The following is a 14,437-nucleotide window of genomic DNA, read 5'->3' as shown; positions in this document are numbered from 1 at the left end:
AGCATCTTCTACCTCGCTCCTGCCTTGGCCGACATGTGTAGCCATTCCTTTTATTTCTTTTTTTATTTAAGCATTCAGTGTAAATGCATACAAACTTTTGCTTTAAATTTCCCACCCTAAAAAAGCATAGCCAAACCAAGCAAGTCTTATAGAGTCATTTTCTAATTTGTCACTTACGGACTCTTAGATCCATTAGTATGTCTCCATTAGTACACTGAGTTAGACTTGCTATAGGCTTGGCTATAAAAAGAGATTTGTCGTTCATTTCACTCCAATTTCCTGTTTAAAACTCTACATCCGGCCCTAATAATTTTTTTGTCAGCACTTCTAGGAAAATACCTAGTGCTCTGATTGTCTTCTGATTTGGATCATCGTACATGTCTTCCCACCAGAGATTAGCGTCCAAGTCACAGGCTGGGCTTAACACCTTGTATAACAATTTTGATCTTTCCATCTATAGTTCTTGGCAGAACAGAATTAAATGCTGTAACAATTCTTCATCCTGATTGCCTAGGCGGCAGATGTCACTCACCAGTCCATATTTCATTAGATTCTGTTTTGTATGTAGGATGTTAAGTCTGAAGCGTAGAATCAAATCCCTATGTTTTGGATTTGCACTCTTTCTAAGGTATGTTGGAATCATTCCTGGGTGTTTGGTTGACTTTGTTGATAAAGTATGAGTCTTAGACATAGACCGTGCAGCTTCTGAATGTGCCCAATCTACAGACAAAAGTAACCTTTTTACCTGACTTGGGGTGTTAAAAAGAGCATCTGTATTCACCCCTAAATTTTGCAAGATCTCAATGCATTTCTTTCTCCACTCAGTTAGTAGCCAGTAAAGGATTTTCTCGTTTTTTCTCTTCATTATTTCATACTGGAGCGGACAAATTGGAACCTCCACCTTCCTGTATGTAGATAGTGCTTTCCAAATTACGTGTACATGCAATGAATGTAAGACCAGTTCATGGCGCATCACAATGTTATGCTTGAACGAAAATGGCGCTGATGCGCAGTGTATTCTGGGAGCGCTCGGAGCCATGATGGATATTTACTTCATGCCGCAATGAAAAGCGGCACACATTTTGCTGAGTGTTAGATTCACGGTGCTGAGGAAAACATGCTTTCCAAACCTGGTATGCGGTCAAGGACATTTCTGCTGGGAAAGCTAACTTTGTTATGGTTTGTTACTGTTCTTCGCGGAGTGTGTTTTTAGAGAAGGGAGGCACTCTGCTCCATGAGGGTAGCTCTCGATTGACCCAGCTGGCAACCGACGGCTGCTCATCAACGGCGCAAGTGCCATTTCCAGAAAGTTCGAAAACTGAATATATGCGGAAACCCGGAGGTGGTCAGGTGAGACTTCAGCGGGAGAAGGACGCTTATGTTCGGCACTCCTGTGAGCTGTGGTGCTCTCGGCCTGGCTGTTCCCGGGGTCTTCCAGCCGCTTCTGGGCGAGATGAGGAATTCTGTTACGCTCACGGTGATGTATTTCCTTTTGAATTCTTTGCTTCCTCTGTGATTTAAGTCTATATTACTTCTGTGAGTTATTCCTATGTTATTATTGGTTGCTTCTAAGCTTTGAATAAATAGCCGTATAAGAGCTGATTATCTTCTAAGAGTGTGTGGTTGTGAGTTACTGCGTCTGTCTACGTTCAAAATATTTGCTCTGCAATTGCATTGGTGGTTTATGTTTTTCCGTGCACTTTGGGGAGAGCAATACATTTTTGGCGTCACAAACAGGATACTTGTGATGAGTGGTTCCGAGTATTCAAGAATCTGTTGAAACGCGGATAGGATTCGGTTGTCTTGCAAGTGAAGTTTTTGAGTAGTGAAGTTTTTTTTCCCTCCTTTGCCAGTGTGTGAGTGTCTGTGGGAGTGATTACAGCGTGGAGAGAAAAAAATATATAGAGGTTTTGTTTTGTTTGCGATAATGAGTAGTTTGTTCAGGAAGAAGAGCGTTACCGCTGGCGGTGACTGTTCTGATGTTGTTATTCCAGGCTGGACTAAGAGTCCATATGATAAGTTGGCCCAGGCGTGGGCATGTGGTGCAGGTCTAAGTGAAACATGGGATCAAGGATTGGGAGATGCCGATCCGGCTGATGTAATGGCATGCTTGCAACAAGTTCCAGTAGAACGTGGCAAAGAATGTGCGGCATTAGGTAGGCGAGGTTGGGTTCTTTTGCATTTTTGCATGCTTATAGGAAAATACATCAAATGAAGGTGGAAATGAAAAAAGAGGTTTTGCGATTAGAGAGAGAGTTAGCTGCAGAACAGCAGACTGCGTTAATGCAGCAGATTCAAATGAAACTGTTTAAAGATAAGGCTGACACATATCAGGCGGTGGCCGAGAGGGCAGCAGTCAGAGTAGCCCAGTATAAGTATAGGAAAAGACGGGGAGGGGTCAACAAAAGAAAGGTGGCAACTGTAATCGCTACCGCTGAAATGGACTGGGATCCGGATAAGTGGGATGGTGATATTTTTGATTCAACCAGTATAGAAAGTAGTTTCCGCAAATGAGTCTGACCCCAAAATAGAAGTGAAACAGAAAACAGTGGCGGCTAAGCCCGTTAGAAGACGGCGAGCCGGACCACACCCGCAGAATCCTGCTGGCGGAATGGTGGATTTAACCACGCTGGAGGATTACACACAACAGGAGGTTGGGGAAATTATTACCCGTTTGAGGCAAAAATCAGGGGAAGCTTTATTGACATGGATGGTGAGATTGCTAGATGGGGTGCTGCAGGGTTGTTGGTAGATTCTACGGATTCACCGCGTTTTTTACCCCTGCCAATTGACACCAATGTACAGGAGGTCTTAAGGGCAGGACCGCCCCCTGATGCAAATGGTCAAGATACTCAGGTGTCTTTGTTGCACCTGGTAGCCCAAGCATGTAACCGTAAATACCCCATTACCAGAGATTGGCCCAGTGAAGAAACGAAGTGGTATACGTTGAGAGAAGCAATTCAAAATGTCAGGGAGCATGCTATGAAAGAGGCTATTCACATAGATGCTCCTGATCACATGGGAGCCGTGCCGCTCTCAGTTTCAACTCGAAACATGGTGATTAGAACCGCGCCACCCACATACAAAAGTGTCATTATGACTTTGCTCGTAGGTATGACAGGCAAAGCTACTGATGAGGTAGCAGATGCCATTCGGTAACTTGCAGATTTAGGGGAGTGGGATAAGAGCGATAACAAGCCACGTGAGTGAGAGGGGCGTAGTGAGAGAAGAAACAAAGGCAGGCGGCAGGATAGCAGAGACTCCCGAGTGTCCCGAAAAGACATGTTTTTGGCTTTGTTAAAAGATGGTGTGCCACACGAACAAATTGATGGCATTGAAACCAGAGTAATGTATGAATTATACAAAAAAACGAGGACTTGCAGCCAAAGAGCGCTATAAACAGGTTAAGAAACAAGTAGTCACCACGCCACAGGGGGGCACCTCACCTTCTGCTCCCCCTGCGGAAGCACAAGACAAAGGGTCTATGGGGACACCTTCCCTGTACCAGCCAACATACGCTGATTTGAGAAAGGTGGCGAGTGCGATGTTAGAGGTGGAGTCGAGTCACACTCATTCGAAGTTTGACTAGGGCTTCGGCCAAGCTCCGGCAGCGTCTGCCCGCATAAAAGTGGATAGGCGGCCTCATGTTGATGTTAAGATTTTTTGGGGGCCAGGAAATACACAAGGGGTACGAGCATTGATAGACACCGGGACGGAGGCTTCTTTGATTCATGGTAATCCAACACGATTTAAAGGCAAACAGTTTACTATTACAGGTCTAGGGGGAAAGGAGACCGCCGCAGTACAAACGAAAGTGGAGATGAAAATAGGCAATTTGAATAGGCAGAAATACCAGGTCTTGATTGTCCTGATACCTGAATTTATAATTGGCTTTGACATTTTGGAAGGGTTAACCTTGGGACTTGGCGGTAAAACGTACCAGTTTGGGATGAGTGCATTGATCTGTACACCCATTACCGTAGGCAAATTGAAGATGCCCCCAGTGCAAGTGCCAGTGGCAACCAAGCGGGTAGCAATGAAACAATACCGCATTCCTGGGGAGCACAAGGAAATTTCAGACACCATCAAAGAGTACGTGGAGGCGGGTGTATTACGCCCTATTACCACCACATGGAACAATCCGCTCTGGCCTATTAAAAAGGGAAATGGGTCATGGAGGATGACGGTGGATTACAGGGAGTTGAATAAACACACTCCTCCCTTAGTGCCCGCAGTTCCAGATGCTATTACCTTGATTGAGAATGTCCAAAAGTTTGAGGGGACTTGGTATGCAGTGATCGATTTAGCTAATGCATTTTTCTCCGTGCCAATTGCTGAAGAGTGTCAAGAGCAGTTTGCATTTTCGTGGAGTGGACATCAGTACACTTTCACGAGACTACCTATGGGGTACATACACAGCCCGACTATCTGTCACTGGCTGGTGGCAGAGCACTTAGACAAGATACCGTGTAAACCTGACATACAAATCTCTCATTACATTGATGATATTTTGATTCAGGGCAAGGATGAGCACAGTGTGCAAAGTCAGTTAGATGTCATTATGAAACGATTGAAAAAGGAAGGGTGGGAGATTAACCCGAGTAAAATTCAAGGTCCAGCTGAAACAGTGGTATTCCTAGGGCTGTTTGGGTTTTGGAGACAGCACATTCCCCATTTAGGGCAGATATTGGCCCCCCTCTACAAGGTGACACGAAAGAAATATGAGTTTCAGTGGGGGGAGGAGCAGCAGAAAGCCTTTGAGATGGCGAAAGACACTGTGCAACAAGTGCTTGATTTATGGCCATTGAAGGAAGGCAAAGTGGAATTAAATGTGTCTGTACAAGACAATTATGCTAACTGGAGTGTGTGGCAGAAACAAGTCAGGAAACATGTGCTATTGGGATTTTGGAGTCGTAAGTTGCCCGACGTGTAAATTGCTGGCGTGTTATTGGGCTCTTGTTGATACCAAGCAGATGACGGTGGGCCATGATGTATTCATGAGACCAGAAATACCAATCATGCAATGGGTACTGAGCTCTCCTAAAACGCATAGAATAGGACATGCTCAAGAAGCCAGCATAATTAAGTGGAAATGGCATATTCAAGACAGAGCCAAATCAGGAAAGGGTGGAGTGGCAAAATTACATGAGCAAGTAGCCAACATACCGCCCTCAGATTACATACCACCGGAAGTGTCTGAAAAACGCGAGTCTGCCGTGAAATGGGGAGTACCTTACAGCGATTTGACCGTGGAGCAAACAGAGCATGCTTGGTTCACGGATGGTTCAGCTCGATATGTGGGAATTGAGTGGTACTGGAAACCAGTGTCGTACAATCGCAAAACAAAAAAGATGTTGACAACGACAGGGAAAGGGAAGAGCAGTCAGTTTGCAGAGCTTTACGCAGTTTACCAAGCATTGAAACAAGAGACCCCCAATGTTATGTGTACACCGATTCATGGTCAGTGGCGAATGGATTGGCAGTGTGGTTGCCAACTTGGCAAACGAATGGGTGAAAGATTTATTCAAAAGAGTTGTGGGGAAAAGAACTGTGGCAAGATATTGCAGAAATGTTATTACAAAGTGAAGTCACTGTATATCATGTGGATGCGCATTGTGCCACAGACTCATTAGAACGTTGGTTTAATTCTGTTGCAGACGAACACACCAAGATTTCATCTGTGGATGCAGAGGCTCAAAAAGACGATTTGGAGGGTTTGGCCAAATGGGCCCATCAAAAATGTGGGCACCTTGGAGAAAAGGCTACTACCAGGTGGGCACAGGCTCGAGGAATCAGTCTTCCTTTAGAAGTAGTGAAAACGATCATTTTGCAATGTTGAGTGTGCCAACACCAATTGCATAGACCGATCCCTCAGATTGTTCGAGGCACATTGAGAAGAGGAAAATTACCAGGTCAAATTTGGCAGATTGATTATATCGGTCCCATGCCAATCAGTAGAGGTTGTCAGTATGCATGCACTATTGTGGATACATACTCGGGATATTTGATGGTTTTGCCGTACAAACGTGCAACACAACTGAACACCATCAGGTTGTTAGATCAGATAATACTACATTATGGAGTGCCTTTGCAGATTCAAAGTGACAATGGGTCACATTTCAAAGGCAAATTAATCCAGGAGTTTTGTCAGGAAAAGAGCAGGGAGTGGCTGTACCACGTTCCTTACTACCCAGCTGCTTCAGGGTTAATTGGACGAATGAATGGGTTATTGAAAGAACAGTTTCGCAAATCTGGAGACGGCAGTTTGGCAGGCTGGCGTGATCGTGTGTTTGATGCGGTGCAAGTATTAAACAATAGGCCTGTGTATGAACATGAAACTCCTTTGATGCGATTAATGACTCCTACTTTACAGGTTCAACCCAATTCAGTCAGAGAAACACTATTGTACTGGGAAATTACTCCAGGTTCTTTAGCTCCCTATCGAGCAACTCCAGAGTCAGCACGGGTAGACTTGCATTCCCATGAAGAAATCAGATTAGACCCGAGAGGGATAGTTGTAATTGAAACAGGGATTGGAGTACAAATTCCCCCAGAGCATATGGGATGGATTGCCCCTAGATCTGACCTAGCATTGAAGGGAGTTCAAGTGTTGGGAGGGGTAATTGATGCTGATTACCAAGGCGAGATTAAAGTCATCCTAATGAATAGTGGGGACCAATTGTTATCAATCCACAAGGGTGATCGAGTGGCCCAATTGATAATTATTCCCGTTAAGTTGTCCACGATTAAGCAGGGGGAGCCTCCTACAGTGTTAACTACCATTGGGGACCGCGGTTTTGGCTCTTCAGACAGTATGGTACCGGGTGCAAAGGTGTGGGTGGAAAAGCTAAGTGGCCCACCAGTGCCTGCAGATGTCATTGCATCAGGCAAAGATCAAGTAGTTTTAGTTATGGAGCCTGGTAGAAAGAAATGGCAATATGTGCCCGCAGACAAATGTTACCTGAGAGAGTGATGTGCAACACTGATATCTCTCTTCTGGGTTTGCCTTGTAGATCCTGTGTCTGGCTGGTGTAATTGTGGTACTAAATGGACTCCATTTGGGAGAGTTAAACAGCCTGCTGCTACCAATGAAAAATGTCATATCTGTGCCAGTGATCAAGGGGATACTGATAGTGATGAATAATGTTGTCCCAAAGCAGCCTTATGCCGTTGCCGAAAAGCCAGCCAGACCGAAGACATGGATTCGTGAAAAGCGGCAAACACATCAGGAGCAAGTGAAACAACCTTGATGCCAGTCATGCAAGACGCACTTTCAGGAAGGCGAAAACATTCTCCTATGATCACCCAAACGGAGAATATGTGGATATATCTGGCACAGCAAGTACTGAACATATCACACTTTTGTCTTACTGATGTGCCCAATGCTGAAGCTTTATTGACTACGTGTTTAGTAGCAGTGCCGACGCCTGTTTCGGTTTTAAAGCATATCTTCGGCGTCACACACAATGATTCTTTGGTTCAAGACTCGGATATTAGGCAATCTTTTTCCGTTTATGAATATTGTAGATTCTGCCAAGAGACTGATCGGAAGTGGAGAAATTTGACACGTGTTATTACTTATAATATAACCCAAGGTGGTGTATGTTATTTTATGACCTGCAATGCACAAGAAATTGGCAAATGCCGACAGATCGATTTAACCAACCAGCACAATCATACAATGTTTGAGAGAAGACTAAGTTCGCGAGTGCCACGCAAATGCACCAGTGTACATGATACTATGTCTTGTAATCATACAGTGATAGCAGCCAGCCATTTGAATCATGTGAAACTTCCAACAGGATGGCTCTTTTCATGTGGTAATATCACATACACTTATATTCCAGCCAATATTTCTGGAGGTCCATGTGCTTTAATTCGATTAGGACTAATGATGTTTCCTTTACACCCAGCGATAACTCGAGGTAAAGGTCAACTTTCGAATCTATGGGTCTATGGGTCTATCTCCTGATTGTGATTCACATGTACACTTGTTATCAGAAGCTGAGGTTCTAGCATTAACCCTTTCATTAGTGGGAGTTTGGGGTTTAGCTGCTGGAGGTTACAAATCTTTGATGAAATTAGCATGTTTAGTAGTTAAAAGCCTTAATCATACTTCTCAGGCATTAGAAGAATTACTCCTTGATAGTCAAGTTATTAGAAAAGCAACTTTGCAGAACTGCTGTTGATTTTCTATTGCTAAAGCATAATTTAGGGTGTAACGCATTTGAAGGTATGTGTTGTTTCAATTTAAGTGACCATTCACGATCTATTGAAAGTCATATTCGAGGTTTGAGGGGTCTCATTTCTCAAGTGTCTCAAGATCGTACTGGGAATTGGTGGGATTGGTTATTTTCATGGATACCTGATATTGGGGGTACACTACATTACGCTTTTGCTTGCATTTTCATTATATTGTCTATCATAATAGCTGTTGTCGTTGCATTCAATGTATTCCCAATTTAGCTTTAATGTTTCGTAGGTTTCAGAGACCGGTTCCTGTGCCACCGGGCTATGGAAGGTAAATATCCAAGGCTGGAATTGTTATGCTTGAACTAAAATGGCGCTGGTGCGCAGTGTACTCTGGGAGCGCTCGGAGCCATGATGGATATTTACTTCAGGCCGCAGTGAAAAGCTGCACACATTTTGCTGAGTGTTAGATTCAAGGTGCTGAGGAAAACATGCTTTCCAAACCTGGTATGCGGTCAAGGACATTTCTGCTGGGAAAGCTAACTTTGTTATGGTTTGTTACTGTTCTCCGCGGAGCGTGTTTTTAGAGGAGGGAGGCACTCTGCTCCTTGAGGGTAGCTCTCAATTGACCCAGCTGGCAACCGACGGTTGCTCATGAACTGCGCAACTGCCATTTACAGATGGTTCGAAACTGAATATATGCGGAAACCCGGAGGTGGTCAGGTGAGACTTCAACCGGAGAAGGACACTTACGTCCGGCACTCCTGTAAGCTGTGGTGCTTTCGGCCTGGCTGTTCCCGGGGTCTTCCAGCCGCTTCTGGGCGAGATGAGGAATTCTGTTACGCTCACGGTGATGTATTTCCTTTTGAATTCTTTGCTTCTTCTGTGATTTATGTCTATATTACTTCTGTGAGTTATTCCTATGTTATTAATGGTTGCTTCTAAGCTTTGAATAAATAGCCGTATAAGAGCTGATTATCTTCTAAGAGTGTGTGGTTGTGAGTTATTGCGTCTGTCTACGTTCAAAGTATTTGCTCTGTAATTGCATTGGTGATTTATGTTTTTCCGTGTACTTTGGGGAAAGCAATACACACACCTATGGGGACTGCATTTGATATTCCCAGAACTATCTTCCAAAACCTTACATCTAATTTGTCCCAGGTTTCCCACAGGATTCTCAAGCCGGTGTCCCCTCCGTAGACTATTGTCAGCGTTACTTTTGTGTTGTAAAAATCCACAAGTAGTTTTATTGTGAATTTGCGAAAGAAATTCTTGAGTATCAATGCCTGTGCCGTCAACTGGTCTGTTTTTAGTTGCAGGTGTTCAATCCATCGTTTATCTCCGCAATAAGCACTGATTATGGTTTCTAAATATTTTTTGCTTTCCGTTATTGGGACAGGGCTGTTTCCAAGTCACCATTTAAACTTTTTTTTCACTTCCACTTTTTTTTTTATTATTAGCATTTCTGATTTCTCAGCATTTACTTTTTGTTTGTTTTCGTCTAAGTATTTCTCAAGTGATTCAAGCTTTTACTGTAGGCCTACTGCAGTTGTATCTAGAATAATAAGGTCATCAGCATGTAATAAGTGACCTATGGCGTTCCCAGCTAATCGCGGCGAGCACATTCTCGGTGGCTCGAGCTTGTCTTTAATGTCCAAGATTGTAACCATTCCTTTGCCACTGGCTCCATCTCACTATCTCTCAAGCACTCCCTTGTGCACCCACTCCTAAAAAAGCCCTCTGCTGACCCCTCCTGCTTGACTAACTACTGCCCTATTTCCACTAGCCCTTTCCTGGGCAAACTTTTGGAGAAGTTGACCATCTCCTGATCATACTGAATCTGTTGGCTGTCTCCATGACCACCAATCTGTCTTCAGAGCATCTAGAGGCATGGAAACTGCTCTTACGAACACCCGTGAAGACCTGCACTCAAGCCTTGACTCCAACTCTCCTTTTCTCATCCTCCTGGATTTGTCCACTGCCTTTGAAACAGTCAATCATGCCACCCTCATAAAGCAGCTTCATGAAACCCTTGGTATCACAAACCTGGAACTAGATTGGTTATCGTCCTTCCTTTCTAATCGTCCCTCCAGGTTGCCACTGGGCCCTTTCCTCTCCTCCATCTCACTCTCTACCAGTGGCATCCCTCAGTACTCTATCCTATCGCTTTGCAACATATACATTGCCCCTCTGGCCCACCTGATCTCCTCCTTCTCTCCTCATTTCCAGTGTTATGCTGATAACACTCAGCTCTCCTTCAAGCTTCCCTCCTCTTCCTCCTATCTGATTCCGGACTGTCTGACTGCTATTCGGGTATGGTGTATGACTAATGATCTCTGTCTTAATGCCAGCAAGACCGAGGTACTTCTCATTGGGACCCCTGCTCCCCGTTTCCCTCCCACTCTCTGGTCCCCTCCCTGCACCAACCTTTGTGGTAAAAAACCTTGGTTCCATCTTTGACTCCTCTCTCTCCTTCACCCCTCACATCACAGACCTTGCCAAGAAGGCCCACGTTCAGCTTCACCCCCTCAGAGGCATTCTTCATTTCCTTACCTTCCCCCCAGAAACTCAAGGTCTCCAGAGCTCTGGTCCTCTCTAGGCTGGACTACTGCAATAGCCTCTTCTTCAATCTGCCTCTATCCTCTCTTCGCCCCTTCAATTAATCCAGAACAGGACTGAGAGACTTATCCTTGGCCTGAAGCCCAGGGACCATATCTCTCCAGCCTTTAAATCTCTCCATTCGCTCCTGGTGGCTGCAAGGATCAAATTCAAGACCCTCTGCATCATCGACAATGCTTTCTGAGGCCTAGGACACTGCTACATCCAAATCTGTCGCTCTAAATACCTCCCTGCTAGAGACCTTCAGTTCTCTAGCTTCAACTCTCTGCAGACCAGGCATTTTTCAAAGCAGAGTGTGGTGGGGGGGAAAGGCTAGATCTCTCTCTTCGACAGGTGCCTCTCCCTGATATTGCTTTGCATCCCTGCCCCTCTCAGACTACAGCTGGACCTCCTTAGGTTCTGAAAGCTTCTCAAGGCCCTGTTTTTCTCTTTCTCCTTTTCTCTCTCCCTCCCTTGCTAACACCTCCCACCTGCCAATGTGACCGGTGGCCTGGTCACATATGAATCACACAGAGCACCAAGCCTTCCCTGACCAGTCAATACCAACACACCTGTAACCAGCACTGCCCTTTCCGGTCCCCCTCCCTGACTAGGCTTGGGACAGACATCCCTCCTAATTCTGGTCCACCCCTGTCCCCACACTTAAGATGGTGGTCCACCCACTGGCACTTTCCTCCCCCTCTTGGGCTACCCCAAGCACTTGCTTAGCCTCTGGGCTCTTCCTCCCTCTTCCCTGCCCATGCATTGTGTACCTCCTCTTCCACCACTCCCCTCCCCCTTCTATTACTGCAATTACACGATCCGAATGTCACAAGGACTAATAGGAACGTTATTAGTGTTTATTTCCCCTGCTCCCACCCCCCAACACCTTTTTTCTGGCTTGTGGCGCCTGGAAACACTTTTTGATGTCTAGTGCACTATATAAATATTCAATAAAAAAATACATTATTAAGATATTTGCTAAGCACTGCTATTATTTGCCTCGGTGCTCATACCATATTACAGTGGTTTCATTTTATGGCCCTGTAGCACCATTATGGTAGTGCATGGCAAATGCCATACGCATGCATAAACAAAAGCCAAAACTGTTGGCATATACTAATGGGCCCTGATACAATGTATTGGTTATATGGTTTTACTTCTGCTGTTTATGAAAGCTAAACGTTTAATTTGCACTGGATTGCGCTTTGTGAAAGCTAAACGTTTAATTTGCACTGATTTGCTGGTGATTTCCAATCATTTAAGTGGACTTTATGTCACTTCTGTCGGACTCTAATGTCATCAGGAGCAGGCAGAAATGCTGCTCGGAGTGCTTGTTCAAGTGTGTTTGCAAACTAACTGCTTCCAGCCACTGCTCTAATAAATGACGGGCAGGGATATGACCTTACTCAACATTGCATGGTGTAGGGGAATGACAGAGGGGAACCAGTAGATTCTAAGGGTAACTAAGTGATTCATCCAAAGAGAACTCTTGTTAGGCAATGGGTACAGAATTTGAATTCATAAATACCACGTTAAAAGCAAGAATTCATGCAAGAGTCAAGGTAACTTCTAAAAGTAAAAGATTTTATCACATGCCATCAGTAATCATATACTCTATAGAAAGCTGGAAAGAATACGACAAGCCCCTAAGATTAAAACGCTATAAGTGTTCAAAGTTAAAATGTGTAATGAGATTGGAATGTGGAAATTGACGAATAGGGAACTGGGTGATACTGGCTGGGGATGAGGTATAATCGAAGTCAAGGCCAATTACCACATGGGAAGAATGTAACTGTCCAATCTACCACACACTGTGATGCCTTTGTAATCTCAAACATTGCAAACCTTGACTACCAAAGTGATGCCCTATAGAAACCAATTGACTCAATGTATCTGTCCTCCCTGGTCAGAACAAAGAAGGGATGTCTTCAGGGTAACCCTATGGAAACTGCCATTAAAAGTAGAAGGATGGCCAGACTTAAGAAGCGTGTATTACCTGTGTAGAGGGACTGTTGGAGGGAACATAGAAGAATTTACAGGAGAAAGAGGGGTAGCCTGACTGGTGTGGGTGGTCAGCCCCAGTCCTGTTGTGTAGATCTGGGAAATCTTAACACTGCACAGTCTCATGCTGTACAACACGGGGTATTGAGAATTGGGGAATACTCACAATCTCCATTAATTTTACTGATTGACAGTGCTTAGAACACTTTTTGATGATTAAGGCTTTCATGCCCTGCGAGGAGGGCAGACATGGCCTTGAACGGCCCACCAGCCAGAGCTAAGTCAGGGCCAAGCAAAGTGAGGGCCTCAGATCAGGCTGTGGGCCGTTAAAGGCCATGTCTGCCCGACTGGCAGGGCATGAAAGCAATTCGCACCCAGGGTAGGTCTGGCACAGACGAACTCCCAATGAAAAATTAAAAAGACAAAAAAAGATGCCCACCGCCATTTGGAAGAGAGACTATGTTCCTTTTCTATGTCTATGGTGTCTGCCATACGGGAGGAGCGCTGGGACAGGAGCGCAATGCTCGGGTCCGGCAAGTAAGTGAAGAGGGTGGGGATGTTAATCAGGTCATTTTGGGAGGGGCTGCAACAGGGAGAGGTTCCCTGTTGCCTCCCCGCATTCAAAGGGAAGAGAAAAAAAAAGGTTGCCACGCGGGCAAGTGGCATGAGTGGCTGGGACAGCGGGCAGGGAGTGTGCACTCTCGGCCGCAGTTCCAGCCACCTGATTGGCTGAGTGCCCTTCCCCGGGTGCGAATCCGAGGAAAGAGACTCTATGTAATAAATTAATCTTTAGCCGTTTTTTTTACTGAGCAAGAGAGGGCCAAGAATAAATATATAGGGGTAAAGAGTTCCAAAGTTTGGGAGCAAGAAGTTGAAAAAACGTTACGCAGCACAGGAAGTATGAGGTACAAACTGGAGGAAATATGAAGCAAAGTGAAGGTTTTCGAGTAGGATGATAAAGAAATATCAAAGAACAGAGATATAAGGCGCAAGAGCGTGATGCTTTTAAAAACTAGGCAGAGAAAATGATATTGGAAACACTGTTAAACATGTAGCCAGTGGTGACGAGTGAGAGAGGAAAAGGGAAGAGAAAATAAAACTAACTGTTGAGTGTAAAAGTGTTCAGTGTAGTCAAGACAAGATTGAACCAGAGTTATAAACACAGTTTTAGTTGAGGCAAAGGAAAGCAAATTACAAATGACACATTTCTTTGATGTTTAGAAGATGGGAACGACAGGATTGGACAACTGCTGTGATCACAGTTTGTAACGAGAAAGAAGAGTCAAATATGACACCCAAATTATGTGCTTGATGAGAAATAGGAAACGGGAGTGGGGAAAAAAGGAATATATTTTTTTTTAGGATGAAGACAAAGGAACGTTGCGGTTTATTATGCGGTCACTCTCAACTCGGTGAGTACCTTTCCCCCCAAGCAAGGTGGTGCACAATAAAGCACTTTTATTTTAGTTTCAATTTGGTGAGGCCTCCACTCCAACCCGTCTCGCACCCAACCCCAACAAATACCCTCTGTCACCAACGGACTAGGAACCAGGCTGGTGTGTAGTAAAGATATATATTTATAATATTTGACACAATGCCAACATCAGCCACAAATGCTATGGCAACACCCAAGATCACACAAAAA

At 44.6% G+C, this 14,437-nt stretch overlaps 1 protein-coding gene across 3 annotated transcripts in view; it reads right to left on the bottom strand.

Moving 5' to 3' along the window:
- Positions 1–14,437, bottom strand: part of RFESD (Rieske Fe-S domain containing) — a 273,997-nt gene that overhangs the window by 121,882 nt on the left and 137,678 nt on the right. The window lies entirely within an intron of this gene.

This window comes from Ambystoma mexicanum, chromosome 6p (genome assembly GCF_040938575.1).
Source record: "Ambystoma mexicanum isolate Mex_15411 chromosome 6p, UKY_AmexF1_1, whole genome shotgun sequence".
NCBI lineage: Eukaryota > Metazoa > Chordata > Amphibia > Caudata > Ambystomatidae > Ambystoma > Ambystoma mexicanum.
The sequence above is the reverse complement of the archived record's forward strand: the minus strand, read 5'-3'. Positions and strand labels throughout refer to the sequence as shown.